General features: G+C 32.7%; 1 protein-coding gene across 1 annotated transcript in view; it reads right to left on the bottom strand.

The window, feature by feature from the left end:
• Positions 1–15,307, bottom strand: part of MGAT4C (MGAT4 family member C) — a 334,130-nt gene that overhangs the window by 243,099 nt on the left and 75,724 nt on the right. The window contains 1 exon segment of the mRNA XM_033057894.1: positions 7,011–7,111. The gene's annotated coding sequence lies outside the window, so the exon portion shown is untranslated.

Here is a 15,307-nt window from a genome sequence, read left to right as displayed (position 1 = left end):
TTCTATACTCTAATCAAAATTAAATTTCTGTAACTTTACAAGTCAGGTCGCTTGAAAGCCCCATTTTCATGTCCCTTTGCTAAGCCCTATTGTTTAAAATACAAGATGATGTTTCCGAACAAAGTTCAATGGCTTCAAAAGAAAATTTCTCCCACCAAGGAAAGTAGGCTGAAAATCCTATGCATATGTTTATATAAAGTCTCTGGAAAACCTAATACTGCTTTTCTGCTGGAGTTATAACCAGTACTGTAATATTGCTAAAATAAAATTTATTAATTAAAATCCACTATTTAAGTGAGAATAGTTGAAAGTTTTATCAACTATTGAAAATATATGCAGATCTTAATGACCTATTTTTTTTCATAAAATCTTTATAAAATCTTTTTGTCCTTTTCTCAGTTAGGAATAAATAGATTTTAGAAATCAGAAAAACTGAGGAAGAACTTTGGCAAATTGAAATGAGAAAGTATAATAAAAGCAAAATAACTTTTAAAGATCAAATTAGAGAATTTGGTACAATAATACTTTATTGAACAAGTAATTTCTATGTAAATTACAATAATAATGAGAACACCCCCAGTGCCAACCCTTCAAGAACATTGAGATCATTGTAGATAAGGGTTGATAAATACGATGGTTTGGATGTGATCTTTGTTTTTAATTAATCAGAGTAACATACATCTACAGACGTGTTAACATCTGAATTTCTTATTTACTTGCACAGTATATTCCACAATTGATATCTCCTCCACTTCCCAGATTCCATTTTCATGGTATATCCATTTCCATAATATATCTTGATAAAATAGAAATAATTATGAAGACAACTGATAGAAGTAATAAAATTATAAAAATAAATCTTTTAGATTTTCAGTAATCATTCAAGTCAATAGAACTGTCGTATAGTATTTTCTGAGGCAGGAAATTCTAGTAATGTACATATTTAGCGACTTAGTGAATATATTATTTGCTATTCTGAACCAGTAGCACATTTCCATAGTACATGAAAAAATGTAATAATTACTAGGAAAAAAAAATTAAATACATTTTTTCTTTAAAATCCCGACTTAAACAATAGTCATGATATACAACTATGAAAATGTAGGCTGTTGTTAGTATATTAGAATGGCTGAAATTTCAGGAAAGCTAAAGGTTGTTTCATCTAACATTGAAACAAAATATTTGTTTGACAGAGTTGAGAAAAAAATTGACAAAAAAACCCACAAAAACCCAACAAAATCCAACCAAACAATGAACCAACCAAAACACCCCAAACAAATCCCCTCACAAGAAATGAATTGGTGGTGCATTCCAGTGTTAAATGTTCGGTCCTAGTGGTTGTTGCAAAAGGAGCCATTCTCACATCCTTCTCATTCCACTTTCTCTCCATCCCTGCTACGCAGAATTGCCTCCTCAATTCTGTCGTTAGGGTGACCCCTCTGGGATCTGAGTATGCAGGAAATTTTAATTTCTTTTCTCCCCTATGCTATGATCTAGGCTTACTAGGCAGAAATAATTTGTGAAGGGATCAGATGAGCACATTACGGAACAATAGAGCTAGAAGTAATACTCAGCTGAGAATAGAAAAGAAACAAGGAAAGGGGACTCGTCCAGTGTGTTGTTGAGAGTTCCTCAGTTATATCACCACTATGCAATTGGGTAATTTTTGAGGGTCTTCTCTCTGTATATATATATGTGTGTATATATGTATAGCTTGATTTTATGCTTGATATTAATGCAAATTGTATATGACATCAAGGGAGGGAAATAAACATTTAAAACAATTAGTATGTTATTGGTTTTAGTGTATTTAATCTGCAACTGCTGGCACTAATAAAGAGAATAGAAAAAAAAAACAAACGAGAACTTTCAAAAATATTTTATCCTTTTTAAAGGATATTTTTTTTTTTTTAAGAAAGAAAAAAGAGTCTTTTATTCTTGTATAATTTGAAACCTCTCCAATGCACCCCCAGGAAAGCTTTCATCTACACAGTAGGAAAAAAGCACCTCATGATAACAATTTGTCTTTTTTCTAAGGGGAGTTTTAATGTCTTCATTTCTTCCTTATTTGTACAGTTCCACACAATTATTTAGGAAACAGAAAGTTCCACAGAATACTAGTTTGTTTTATAGAATCTGAGAGCACACAGCCAACAGTGAGAGCCACAGAATATCAAAAATAAAGAGTGACAAAGATATTAAAAACCAGAGGACACCAAATTTATGACAGTTATGGAGATGTAAACAGACAGAATGTTTCTTGCTCAGACTAGGAAGCTGAAAAAATTGCTATCAGCCAATTTTACTGGCAGTTATTTTACCATATTCAGAGTCTGGTAAACTTAGCCTGATTTAGGTCAAAGTTTTTCCAATATATCAGAAATTATTTAGTTACAATTTACCCGTTACATTTCACCCTTTCTTCACAACTTCCATCACAGTATCAGCAATTAATCCAATTGTAAAGCCATTGCCAAATTTCATTCACATGTAACAGTTAAAGGCCAGGAAGGTCAGGTTCTTTCTAAATAGTCACAGACAATAGAGTTGTGCTATTCCCTTAAACTTTGAAGGACAAAAGTCACAATCTACTTTCTAGATCTTTGTGGGTTTTTTCCCTTCACATAGATGTTGTTCTCGCCTCTTGGATGGGAATTAGCTTTTAGTTACTATCTGTAATAAAAATACACATACCCACTAAGAAATACACTCAAACCCCCAGTTTTTCTTATCTCTTAGTCTTTAATTTCTATCACCCTTAAGAATGTGTCTGTTACTGTCTTTATCTACTGTCAGCTGTTCTATGTTACTTATCCCTTCACTCAGCAGTCTAGGATATGCCATTCTAGCATTCAAGTGTGTAGGACCCTAGCAAGGAGAGTTCTTGCTCAAGACATAAACATGGCCATATAACTCCAGGTATCATAGAGAAAAACAAGATCTTGCATATTTGTACTTCTCCAAATATCCTTTAAAAAATAACACTTTTAAAAAATTACTTTATTACATGATGACACACAGTTTATCAAATAATCAACTGACAGTGAACTGAATATTCAATTACTTTTTTAAATCAAAAAAGTTATAAAGAAATCTCCTTTTGACAGGCAACCATTTTACAGAGTATTACTGCTTTTCGCAAGAGAAGTATTCTACATATTTTTCTCTGCTCATTGAATGCAGTTTCCTGCCACTAAATAACTCAGCCTAATATCTCAATGTCAAATCATTGCTGATGCTGCATTCCTTGCCTGCTTTCAAAGCAGTCTATTTGTTTTGCAGAAGCTGTGTACAATATTTTACTGAAAAAGCAGGCATGTTATTCTTCCTATGAAACACCAAAAAAAAAATTGAAATATTTTAAAAGTAGCAGTGTACTTTCTTTATGAAACATCTGTTAAACAGAAAATTACTTTTTTGGCAACACTTCCCTTTCTCTCCGACACTTTTGAAAAACATAATTCTTCACTTTCTAGACTGTCTTATCTAGTGACCATTACTCCAAGAAATTTGTGTCCATCTACTAATTTCTAAGTGTAGGTGAGATAAAGTTCACATTTATTGGTAGTTTTTAATGTAATTAAGTCAATGCAAATTATTCTGAAGTTCTTACAACCAAAGAACCATGTTCATAGGTAAGGGATCATTACCCTTCCCTAAATAATTCTTGTGATGCAATTCCTTGATAAAAGACCCTAGAAAACAGTCTAAATAAAATCTAAAGATAATCTGCAAAACACAGAAATAAAAGTCTTCAAGATAATCATGTTGACATCTACTTGTTTTATGTCTCTTAACATATTAAGTAAACAACCTAAGAACTATAAATTGCCAAATTAATTTACATTAAGATTTGAAATATGAGATTAGATCCTGATCTCAGAATAATTCAGATTTTCCATGTGTTCTCATGCAAATTTTCCATAGCACTGCCATAATTTCTCATCACTAATAATGATTTCATTATAAAGTTGAAGATTTTTTTTTAAAAAGCAAGTATAATCAAAAGTATTATAAAGAAGTTTTCATTTGCATAAGGAGTTTTAGGTTGGGGATTGCATCTGCATCCAAATTGCATTCAGTAAGTGTAGCAAATTTTCTGTAAGCTCTACACCTGAAGCAGATGGAAGAAGATTGCATCAAGAGATCAACCCTAACAAATTACAATAGTTTGCAATGCTCATCTGCATTTTAACCAGATATAAAAGATTTATTCCTGAAATACATCAAGAAACACTATTTTCACCTCTTGAAATGCATCAGAGAATTTATAGTCAATCAAGTAAAATATCTGGCATATTTTTAATTTCTATATCTTCCTCTCTTATTAATACAGTATTACATGCATATAGGTGTCAATGATTTTATTAGCAACTGTATATAAGCTCATTAAAATAGAAACCAGAAAGTCATTTCATATAACAAATCCTCTTTGTTAAGGATTTAACTTCTGAGTTCAACAAAAAAAAAAAAAAAAAAAAAAAAAAAAAAGAATTTATGGATACATTAGAAATATAATTTTATTTTCTGCAAAATGCAGTGTAATGTAATACCATCATATAGATAAAGCAGACCATGTGTAGTGAGACATTAGGAACACTGTATGGTTTGAAGATATAGAGAATAAAAACTTGTCATGTTTCTTCTTGGGATCAGAGGGAGTAAGAATTGAAGTTAGTTTTGTCAGGCACAAGGACTGAAATACAAAATTCATCTGAATATCTCACATTCTTGACAAATAAGCACCAAACAGATATTGATAAAATATTCTTATATTGACAATTATTTAAAGAAAACTGTTTTCCCTATTGAGTTATAAACACATTGTTTTAATTTATGAAAATAGAGCAAATCAAATGTCAATGAAATTCAATGAACTAGAAAAAACTACATGTCAGCATATTGCTGATAGTGACTTCTTTGATTCAAGTATTCAAGAAAAAAAGCAGTATTAAGAATGTATATTCAAACCATGTTATGTGAAGAATGAGTCACTAATAATAGAAAGGAAATTTTTTGAGAAGTAATACAGAGAGGAAACTTGTCACCATCTCCTCATTAATAAATTACCTGTGTTGGTGGCCACAGGCACTAGAGGTATCACTGATGATACCAATTAACCCTAAATGTATGCTTGATTCCTAAGTGATCCTTACCTTTTTTTAACCCAGTAAATTGTTTTCCACAAAAAAACTTGTTCTAATTTTTCTGGACCATAAATGTAATGACATAAAAGTCTTATTAGCTTCTGGGCTCAGTTTTGACAGGAGTTTTTAACATGTAATTCAAAAAAGTATAAAGGTATAGCGCAATAATTTATTTACAGTAATCTGCATGGGAAAACTAGCATCAACTTATTATATCTGTCATTACAATTTCCTAATAGTTTCATACAGTAGGGATATTTTTTTCCTCTGGAGACTTTTCCCCACTATCAATTTATTGGCAATAATATCAATGCACATTTAGTCCTTTTATTATTTTAGCCTTTATGATGATTTTTATTCAGATTATGAGATTCAGGCAAAAACTTGTTTGGTTATATTCCCTGAAATTCCAAGTACAAACTCTGTTTCCAGACACACAGTAGAATTATACAGTGGTTTGTGTTGGAAGAGGCCTTATGAGACCTTCTAATAAACCTACGCGCCATGGGCAGAGACATCTTTCACTTGATCACATTTCCTAAAGCCTCCTCCAACTTGACCTTGAACACTTCCAGGGATGGGGCACCTATAGCTCCTCTGGGCAATCTCCTTCAGTGTCCCAGTGCCCTTGTCATGAAAATGTTTTCAGTATGTCCATTGTAAACCTACACGCCTTCAGTGAAAACTCATTGCCCCTTGTCCTGTCAGTGCAAATGTTGGTTAAAAGCCTTTCTCCATCTTTCTTATAACTGTCCCTTTATATATTGAAAGGCTGTGATAAGGTGCCCCTTAAATCTTTTCTTCTCCAGACTGAACAACTGCAGTTCTTTTCATAGGTCAGGTGCTCCTGACCTGTATTATTTTTGTGGCTTTCCTCTGCACCCTCTGAAAAAGTCCGTGTCCCTCTTCTACTGGGACCCAGTACTAGAGAAAAGTCTCCTTTTAATAAGCAATACTCTCTGGAATATGTTTCATCTAGCTAGCCCTGAAAGTGCTTCTTACTGCTCTCATCAGAAGCAAAAATGGTGATTCTTAAATTATTCATAACTTTCTTTCTCCTTGAGGCAATATCTGACCCAAAAATATGTAAAGGATGAAAAATGCTTCTCTTAGAGATAAAAGAAATGCTGATTTATATAGCATTCATTTAATTCCCCTTGATTTAAATTAATGTTTTAAGTGAGCATTTTACATTTTATGTTTGATGTAAAGGTCTGATTAAATAGTTATGCTTTCTCTAATCTATCTAGTAAAATAGAAAAATAGGTATTCTTGATGACACTGGTTTTACTGGAAGTTTATTTCACCAAAGACATTCAACATGACATAAGTGACTAAGACTTGACAAGACAGCTTTGTTTGTTGTGTGCTCAATTAACTCTTTCCATTCCACTTGATTATTTCAGTTAGGCTTGGCCAATTTTTTGTTTTCTGCTATAGAAAAAAAAGTCAACAACTAAAATCCCCCCAAAAACCAAAAACACCAAAACATAATTACCTTTGTCTAATATGTACATCACCATTTTTATACCCTTTTCCATTTGCCCTCATGTCACACCTAGATTTGAAAATTTGAATTCATTTTAATGATACCAAGTTATGTAGAGGACACTTTTTTTGCCATTGCACTTCCTTATTTCCTTAGTGTAGGTATTTTATTTTTAACTTATAACTTAGAAACTGCCATGAGAAATTTAACAAAGCAATAAATTTTGAAAGAGATTGCAAAAAGCCCCTCACACTAAGGGTGTCATTCATTTTAGAACACATATTAATAACAATGCTTACTAAAAACAGAGGTTTCTGTTTTCTTATAGTGATTTGCTTCAACATTAAATATTTAACATTAAATATTTCACTCACCTTTTAACCTTGCCAAATCTAGTAGCGATCTGAAGGGCTTGGCACTAAGTATCAAGGTTACACAATTAAATCCAAGCTATGGTTGCTTCACTTAAAGGAATCTGCAGAGAAAAAAAAAAAAAACATGTAAATATTTCAGAATATCTGTTCTTCCTCTTTCGTTTTACACAGTGGTCGACATTAAAAAATCATCCTATTGTGTACAAAATAGGTAAACATTTTCAGGATAACATTTCTTACCTGGTGATGTCATGGATTGGTCCACACACTGTGTAATTCTTGAGGAGAAAAACTTATTGGATATTCTAGGAAACTTAATGGATATTCTAGGGACAAAACCACGGAATTTACATTCCTTACATGTGGTGACTATTCTGGGAGGATTCATACACATAGTTTCATAGTCTCAGTGGAGCACTGACATCTCCATATGCAAAAGTGCAAGGCAAAAATTTGAATATGCCTTTTTTCAAACTAGAAAAGAGAAGAAAAATGACTGTATATTATTTTTTGTTTCTCATCTATGTGATGATGTGTTTCAGCAGTCTAGTGGAAAAGTACAGTCTATTCACAATTATAGAATTAGGATTCTGAATTATGAATGGTTTGGATTGGAAGAGACTTGCAGAAAAGTTTTGGTTATTACTTAGCAAATTGACAAATTTTATTTTGTTTTTAAAAACAGAAATGAAGTTTGAGATGGATTTTATGAACAAAAAATAATTCTGCTGTATTGCAGGGAAGGACTTGGATTGTGGAGTCCCAAAGAAATCACAGAAAGTTGTGAATTAAGTTTCCCGTAAGCACTTCTCATCCATCAGTAGTTCCATTTCTAGTAAAACAAGATTTCTTAAGTTAAATATGTCATGCAAGCATACCGTAAATACTACCATACAGATGCCATGAAGCATCACCATTTTCTCTTTAATAAATGTTTTCTAAATTGCAGGGTTTGAAAATTATTTTTATTGAAAGATGCATTATATGCATCTTATATGCATCTTATGCATTAAAAAAATCATCCCATAAGATAGCATGAAATTCAGGCAGAAATGTATTTATTTTCTATCAGAAAATTCAGCAAAAAATATTTAGGTAAAATATTATAGCTCAGTCTGCTATCCCCAGTGAATGGATACATCTACTTTTAGTTTTCCTTGTGGGAACTCTTTATGCTGACAAACTGGAATTCAGCTATAAAAGTACTTCTAAATGCATAATAAAATTATTTCTGTAAATAGAATTTTTTGAGGAAATATCCCTTTATATTGTGCTTAGATATGTCTTTTTATGAGATGAAAATTTACCATCCAAGCAACGGAAAAAAAATGTAAAATAAACTGCAACTAAAAAATAGATAAGTGATAGAACAAAATCTACTGAATGTTTCAGTGCTATAATCAATCTATACTAATCTCTGTGACAGAGTGCTCTAGGTTGTCATTTAAACTCTAGTTAAGATTATTGCCACACATAACAGGAGAAACCTTTAGGAAAAATGTCTCAAAGTTTGTAAAAGACAAGTAAGAGATAATTCATAAATTCAGAGTTTCTCAGGTACTTTGAATTTGGGTAACTCACAAGTTCTTTTATGAGGCAAGAGCAAGAATTTTGGTGGAGAACTTAAAGCTCTTATTCCCCGTGGGAGCTAACAATTTATACAATGCACACAATAGACAGGAGCACTTTCAGAAATCTCTCTCTCTTAGATATTTAATAAAGCAACACAGATGATTTGTTAGCTTTCAGTACTTCTGTTATGTCCTTTGCTCAGCCTGTGTATTTGATATTCTATATTCAGAGAAATTATATAGCAAACAGTCCTGAATATCTTGATAAATTAACAAGAGCCATTGCTGTCTGAGTATGTCTGTGCTTAGCCTCTTCTTACAATTTCTCAGATTGTGGGGAATATAAAGTCATTTACCTAATATAGGATCAGATACCCAGAAGCAGTGCAAAATAACTGATTATGAAGGTGAACTGTATCAAAAGCAAGCATTTATTTCTGCAACACACTAATAGAATGTGTGTATAATTCAGTTTGTTTCACCTTTAAACATGCATAAAGTCTCTGAGACTTCCTCTTTCCTACAGCTTCCTGAACTTGCAGAAGAGAAAAAGAACTTAAGATTTTTATTTCTTCCGTGACAGAAGTTACATAAGGTGTTCCTTCTGATCTGCTCAGCTAACATTTTTTTGAATAGCACCTTACTATTTTTGTCTCAAAAGAACAGGTCAGGTTTGTCCAGCAGTCACTCACCAGTTAGTTCTGAACATGACATTTCGTGTAGAAAATATCCTTGGAAATAATTGACATGGGCTCATGTGGGAGCATCAAATAATATAAGTCACTACACATTTCTTGCCAAAGTATACAGCCCAGACAAAGATCACCAGGTAATATGAGAAACACAATGCATTAATAAACCAATCAAAGTGTTGGGGTTTTGTCTTTTTTTAAAGTACAGGAAAAAAAAGGAACTGGTCAAAGTGAAGACAAAGTCAAAACAAAAGCAGTACAATAGTCTCTTTAAAAAACAGCTTAAACCTATACCAGTACTACTTCAAGTTTAAAGAAAAATTTACTCTCTGAAAGCACAGATTGCATTTAAGTTCAAGATTTGTGAGTGAAAAAGAAAAAACCAAACTGTGGGTTTTTTTTGGATGAAGTGGCATTAACCAGAACTCTCTATGTTCTTAAAAAATATCTCTCTCTGGTTGTATGTCTGTGCAAAAAATAGCAACAGGCCAGCTTAGGTAAAGTGTCTGTGTGTCACTTGAAACTCTCAAGATCCAAGGGATACAAACAAATCCATATACTTTAACTGAGAGTTTGAAACTTCCAATGAAAGGATTTCAGATTTATTTATGTATTTATTTATGTATTTATATTTAAGGCATTTAAGAAAACATAAAAAAATCACATTATACACAATACTTATTAAATAAGCAAAAAAAAAAAAAAAAAGAGGCACACAATAATATCTTGAAGTAACTCTAAAGTTATAACAAATAAACAAACAAACTAAAAAACACTGAAAATTGCCTTACCACTTTCTGTAGTTAAATATTGTCAGGGAAGTACTAATACATATAAAGTCAGAAAATATATTCAAGAAAAAGCTTTGAAAATATTACACCAACTCTATTTACTGGCTGTAATAATTTCTATGAGTTTAAGAAAAGAAAATATAAGTTGGAATGAAACAAAAATTATATATGTGAAGTACAGATTGATAAATTGACTTGAAAAATATTCTTTCTATGAAATAGGTAGGAAATAATAGGTTTTATAGAAATAGATTTATTCTGACTATGGAGAAACATAAATTTAGTAAATACATAATACAGCACCTACTAGAACAAGTACTCTTGTAAGAGATGTACAATACTAGTAACTCAACAAACTGCAGAGCAGCTAACGCTAATATAGGTGCTTGCTTAGCAACATCTGTCTTTCAATCACATAGGAAATAAATTGTAGTTATCCAATACTGAACTATCATCAAACATCAGAATTTTTGATACTAAAACAGAATTCATAAATAAACAAAAAGTTAAAGTAGAAAACAGGGATGGTTCATGGCAATGTGTCCACAGAACAAGAGGGTTTTTTGTTTCTGTCACTGAACCACTGCTCATCTGGAGACATGATTGCCAGCCACCTGGTTCAGAAATAGAGAGACATATGGTACAGTTATTAATACTGACCCAAAGTTATTCCAGTGAGCATATTTCAAGTTTGAAAAAATACCCTGATAAATATTCATTTAAATATGTAAATAAATGTGTTCTATTATAAATTCTGTTCTATAAACACACATGCTTTCAGTGCCAAATCGAAACTGCCTAAATGCTAGGAGCTCACAATAGTTTTGGGAGTCGATCATATCAAATCTATGACTTCCAATGATATCCAATAAAATAAAATAAAAATGAGAGCAATAAAATAAAAATAAAACATCATGCTGATCAGCATTCAAATACAAAATGTGGCTAAGATCTGAATTAGCATAGCCACTTTGCAAATACTACTATAAATATTATTATGGTCTTAAGCAACAAGCCAAAATTAGTGAATGAATGTATTAGAAACAAAATTATAGAGATTGCAAGCCTACTGATCAGAAAAGGAAAACCCAGAATTAAATAACAGTTATAAAAACAACTCAGTTGTCTTTCATACTTATTCCATTTACAAATTCCATTCCACATTTTGCATTCAGTGCATGGGTGCATTTTTCCAGCAAGAATTTCCCCAAACAGTTTTATTGGAAATGCTTGTACAATTTTCAGCTTAAATTATACAGTTAACTAGTCTAAAAAAGTTACAGGTTGAATTATGCATCAAAAGGGGAAAATATAAAAATGGTATTGGTCTGGGCAGGGCACATAAAGTACCAGTAATGATTATGAGCCACAAGCAGGTACTAAAGTTCTTTCTTTTCAGTTATTCAATTTTGGTCCAAATGAAATGAAGAATTTTCCCCTCAAACTTCCCATGATGAAAAATATCTGAGGATTTTCCAGTTGCTCCTTCTTCTGGATTTCCCCAAATCAACAGATCTTCCAGGCTAAATTATAGCTCTGCAGCAGCAACCAGCAGAGCAATACAGATCCTCTGTAAAGATTGGTGCCAGCCCAGGTTGTAAAAGTGGGTATTCCAAGTAATGGGGTATGAACACATGAAGAGAGGGTGTAGAACACAGAGTCATACTGTCCCCAGTAGTGCCAGTGACAGGACAAGAGCATTAGACACAAACCGAATTCCGTTTAAGTATGAGAAGTGACTTAACTGCAAGAGTGGTCAGACACTGGACCAGGGTTAGAGAGAGAGCTCAGCCTGTGGTCTTTCTGTCCTTGGAGATATTGGAAGCCTGTTCTTTGAAGCCCTGAAGAACCTGCCCTAGCTGACCCTGATATGACCCCTATATGAGTTGGACTAGAAGATGCCCAGGCATCAGTACCAGTCTCAGTTATTCTGTGATTTCATGGAACAGACCTAGAAGTTCTATAACATGGTCAGTGCACCCAAACTGTGGCCCTTGTAATCCAGAGGGTTATGCTAGGAGGCAATTATTGCACACCGAAACCAGGATTCCATTGCCTACAGAGAGATACCAGCTATGCCTGAATAAAGCTAAACCATCCTTTTTGTAAAACTAGTCAAACTGAAAAATATTGGAAAAAACCCAAACCCCTTTTCCTCCAACCACCTGCACTGTCCTTTAAAGAGTACTTTAATATTTAGAATGTATCTTATAATATACAGCAGTGAAGTGATTTGTTTGATTTATGCTGTCATGCTTGTCTCAAGAGCCAAAACAAATGTCCAGCATAAGAGTTTCGCAAGTATATTAACAGGCAAGCAATTGATGACCTCTGTTAAAAAGGAAAAAGCATCTTAATCTTTTATATTCAGTACAAAAAAATTGAAATATTCCACATAAGTTTACATGAATGTGTATGCTCATATATAACCAATATTTTTAGAGGCAATATTTTTTGAAGAAACACGTCGTCTTGTAGGAGATAATTTAGTTTTCAAACTACATAACTGAAAAATATTAAGGTCCTATAATCATAAATTATACCAGTTTAATTGCCAAACTGCATGTAACTGACTAGTAGTGCAGAATTCCATATTTCCATTTTTACTCTTTTTAAAATCCGTCCTGCTACTCCTTTTCTTATTAGCATAACTGCTTAACTTTACATATTTCAGCAAAAGATAACATAGTCTAATAAGCCCATTACAGGCTCATTAATGTCAGGCCTCTAAGGAAAGATATGTATCACTTGTCTTTTATCATTCTCCTTTCAGTTTCTTTTTTATTCTTCTCTCTCAAAACTCTTTGGTAAATGTGAGACTCCGTGAGCCCTTTATTCATTTGCCACCTGTCCACTCACCCCTACCATCTTACTTTTTAGACACTTCCTTTCCCAGCTCTGTTTCAGGTCAGCCTTGTCTTCTATCCTTCACTTATCTTAAAGATATTCTTATGTTTCATGAAAAGTCTTTATACAAAACATTTAACTCTTGCTAAATATTTCTAATCAACCCATGTCTTTCCCATTGTGAAAGTTATGTCACTTTTGTTTCTGCAACTTTCATAAGATTTTGAGCATCAACCTCCTCCTAAATGCAGTGTTCTCTGATCCTGAGAGAATACATTCATACAAACAAGAACTGGCAAAAATCCTCCCTTGAATTCTTCACAAACTACGTTCTTCCTATCATACTGTAGCCCAACAAATCTTGCAGGGATATTTGTGCATGAAAACACCAATCTGTCTATTTGTCATATGGATTATGCCAAGTGTATGAAAATATTAACATAGTTTATAAAAATGTCTCTGAAATCCACAAATAAAAACACTGCGGTTATAATCTTTTAGCATGCCTAAATGACCTTTATAACTTTATATCTTATCACTTTTATATGCAAAAGTATGGCCCTATATTTAAGTTTGGAGTCAGTGGCATTTTTATTTCATTGTATTTCTACATCTGAGGCTACCTAGATGATTCACAATGCAAACCTTTCCTAATGGGTACCACAGAGCAAGGCTGATAAAAGTACACATTTATCAAAAAATCTACTTCAGCCACCTGCATGTTCATCAGAGATGACAATAGTTTTCTAGAGGCTGTCAGGAATTCTGGAAGCTCATTAGATTCACCCCTGAATGACAGTCATATAATGAATGAAAAAGGTCACCTCGTTGTTAGTTGGTTGTCCGTTTTGCATCAGCAATAATAACATATCTTTCACCAAACTGTCAGTCAGCAAAAGTAAGAGATTTATCTGGATCCATACCGTTAATTAGCTAGAGATAGGTATAAATGACTACCTTGTGTTAAAATATCATATAAAGTTGCAAATCAAAACATGAAAAGAAGTTATGCGTATAGAAAATATTTTCTTTTGGTATACATTAAGTGTTTTGAAACTTAAAAAATTTACCTTGGAAGAACATAAAACATTTTTTTTGTGGAAAGGAATACTTAAGGGATGCAATTTATTAAAGAAATAGTGAAATAGGGTTTAAAATAATTAGGAAAAAATTAACCCCAACAGTAAAGGAATAAATTTGATCATAAATAAGAATACTTCAGTGCATTAGTGTTCTGACATTTACTACACAAGATAGCCTGTTGGGTAAGCAGGTCTTCAGTAGCAAAATTTGAGATTTTACATTCTAAACCTCTGATAAGTCTGTAAAGATCTTAGAACTGGGCATAAGATTCAAAAGGGTTCTTATAATGTGACTTCTCACTGCAACACAAAAACAAAAGCAAGATCAGTTCCTTTCCGAAGGCTTGCTGAAGAAAGACAATCCTTGAAGGCTGGAAATATAGTCCGAGTTTCCTGTCTTTTAATAATTCCACTTGATACAGCAAACATTATTAAAATGTAACTGTTATAGTCAACTTCAATGGTTTAATTTTTGTTTGGATGCCAGTACATTCGACACAAATAGACATATATATGGCCCAACAAAAAAAAAAAAAAAAGGTACTTAAAGGAATCAGGAGAGGAGTATAAAAAAAATCTTATAAACAGAATTAGTTAATTCGGATAAATTAGGCTTTCTTTGTGTCCTCTGCTTACTGAAGAACTAAGCTTAGTAAGTGTGCAGAAAGCTTTGTCACAATTGCATATTCAGAGTGTCAGATATCTTTTCATAAAGATCTGCAGTTAGTAATGGTGGTTTTGGATGTTTTACTGTCCTATTCCTAATGGAGCACAGACCAAGGCAAGGAAAACAACAGGGAAATATCTACAAAAACCTGGTACATGTTTGAATACATTACATTCAAGTCTTGCACTAGCACAACACTTTTTGCATCAAAATTATTTGACTCTTACTATGTCCTGGGAAACACCCTCAGTTAGATGTTTCAGGTTTTTTAATGTCTGTTTCATTATTTCTCCAAGGTCAAAACTCCATTTTCCAAGAGTTAATTTTTGGCTTCATATTAGCAATAAACTACTACTATAGAAAAAGGACCTAACTACTTAAAGAGCAGAAAAGAAGAAGAAAACAAAAAGGGAAACAAAATTCCATAAAGAAGTACTTTGGCAATCAAAACTATAAATCTTCAGTAAGGTGTTTTTTTTCCCCTCACTGAGTTAGTTGAGATCTAGTTATATAAAGATCCTCATATAAAGAATTTTAAATATTGTTAGAAGAAAGTCAATCATGCATACTTGACAAGCTGCTTGCCATCCAAAAGCAAGTAAACAGGATGCTTTATGCATAAACATTGGCACATAATGAAAATACAT

The sequence above is a fragment of the Catharus ustulatus genome, chromosome 4 (genome assembly GCF_009819885.2).
Source record: "Catharus ustulatus isolate bCatUst1 chromosome 4, bCatUst1.pri.v2, whole genome shotgun sequence".
Lineage (NCBI taxonomy): Eukaryota > Metazoa > Chordata > Aves > Passeriformes > Turdidae > Catharus > Catharus ustulatus.
This window is presented reverse-complemented; position numbering and strand designations above follow the sequence as displayed.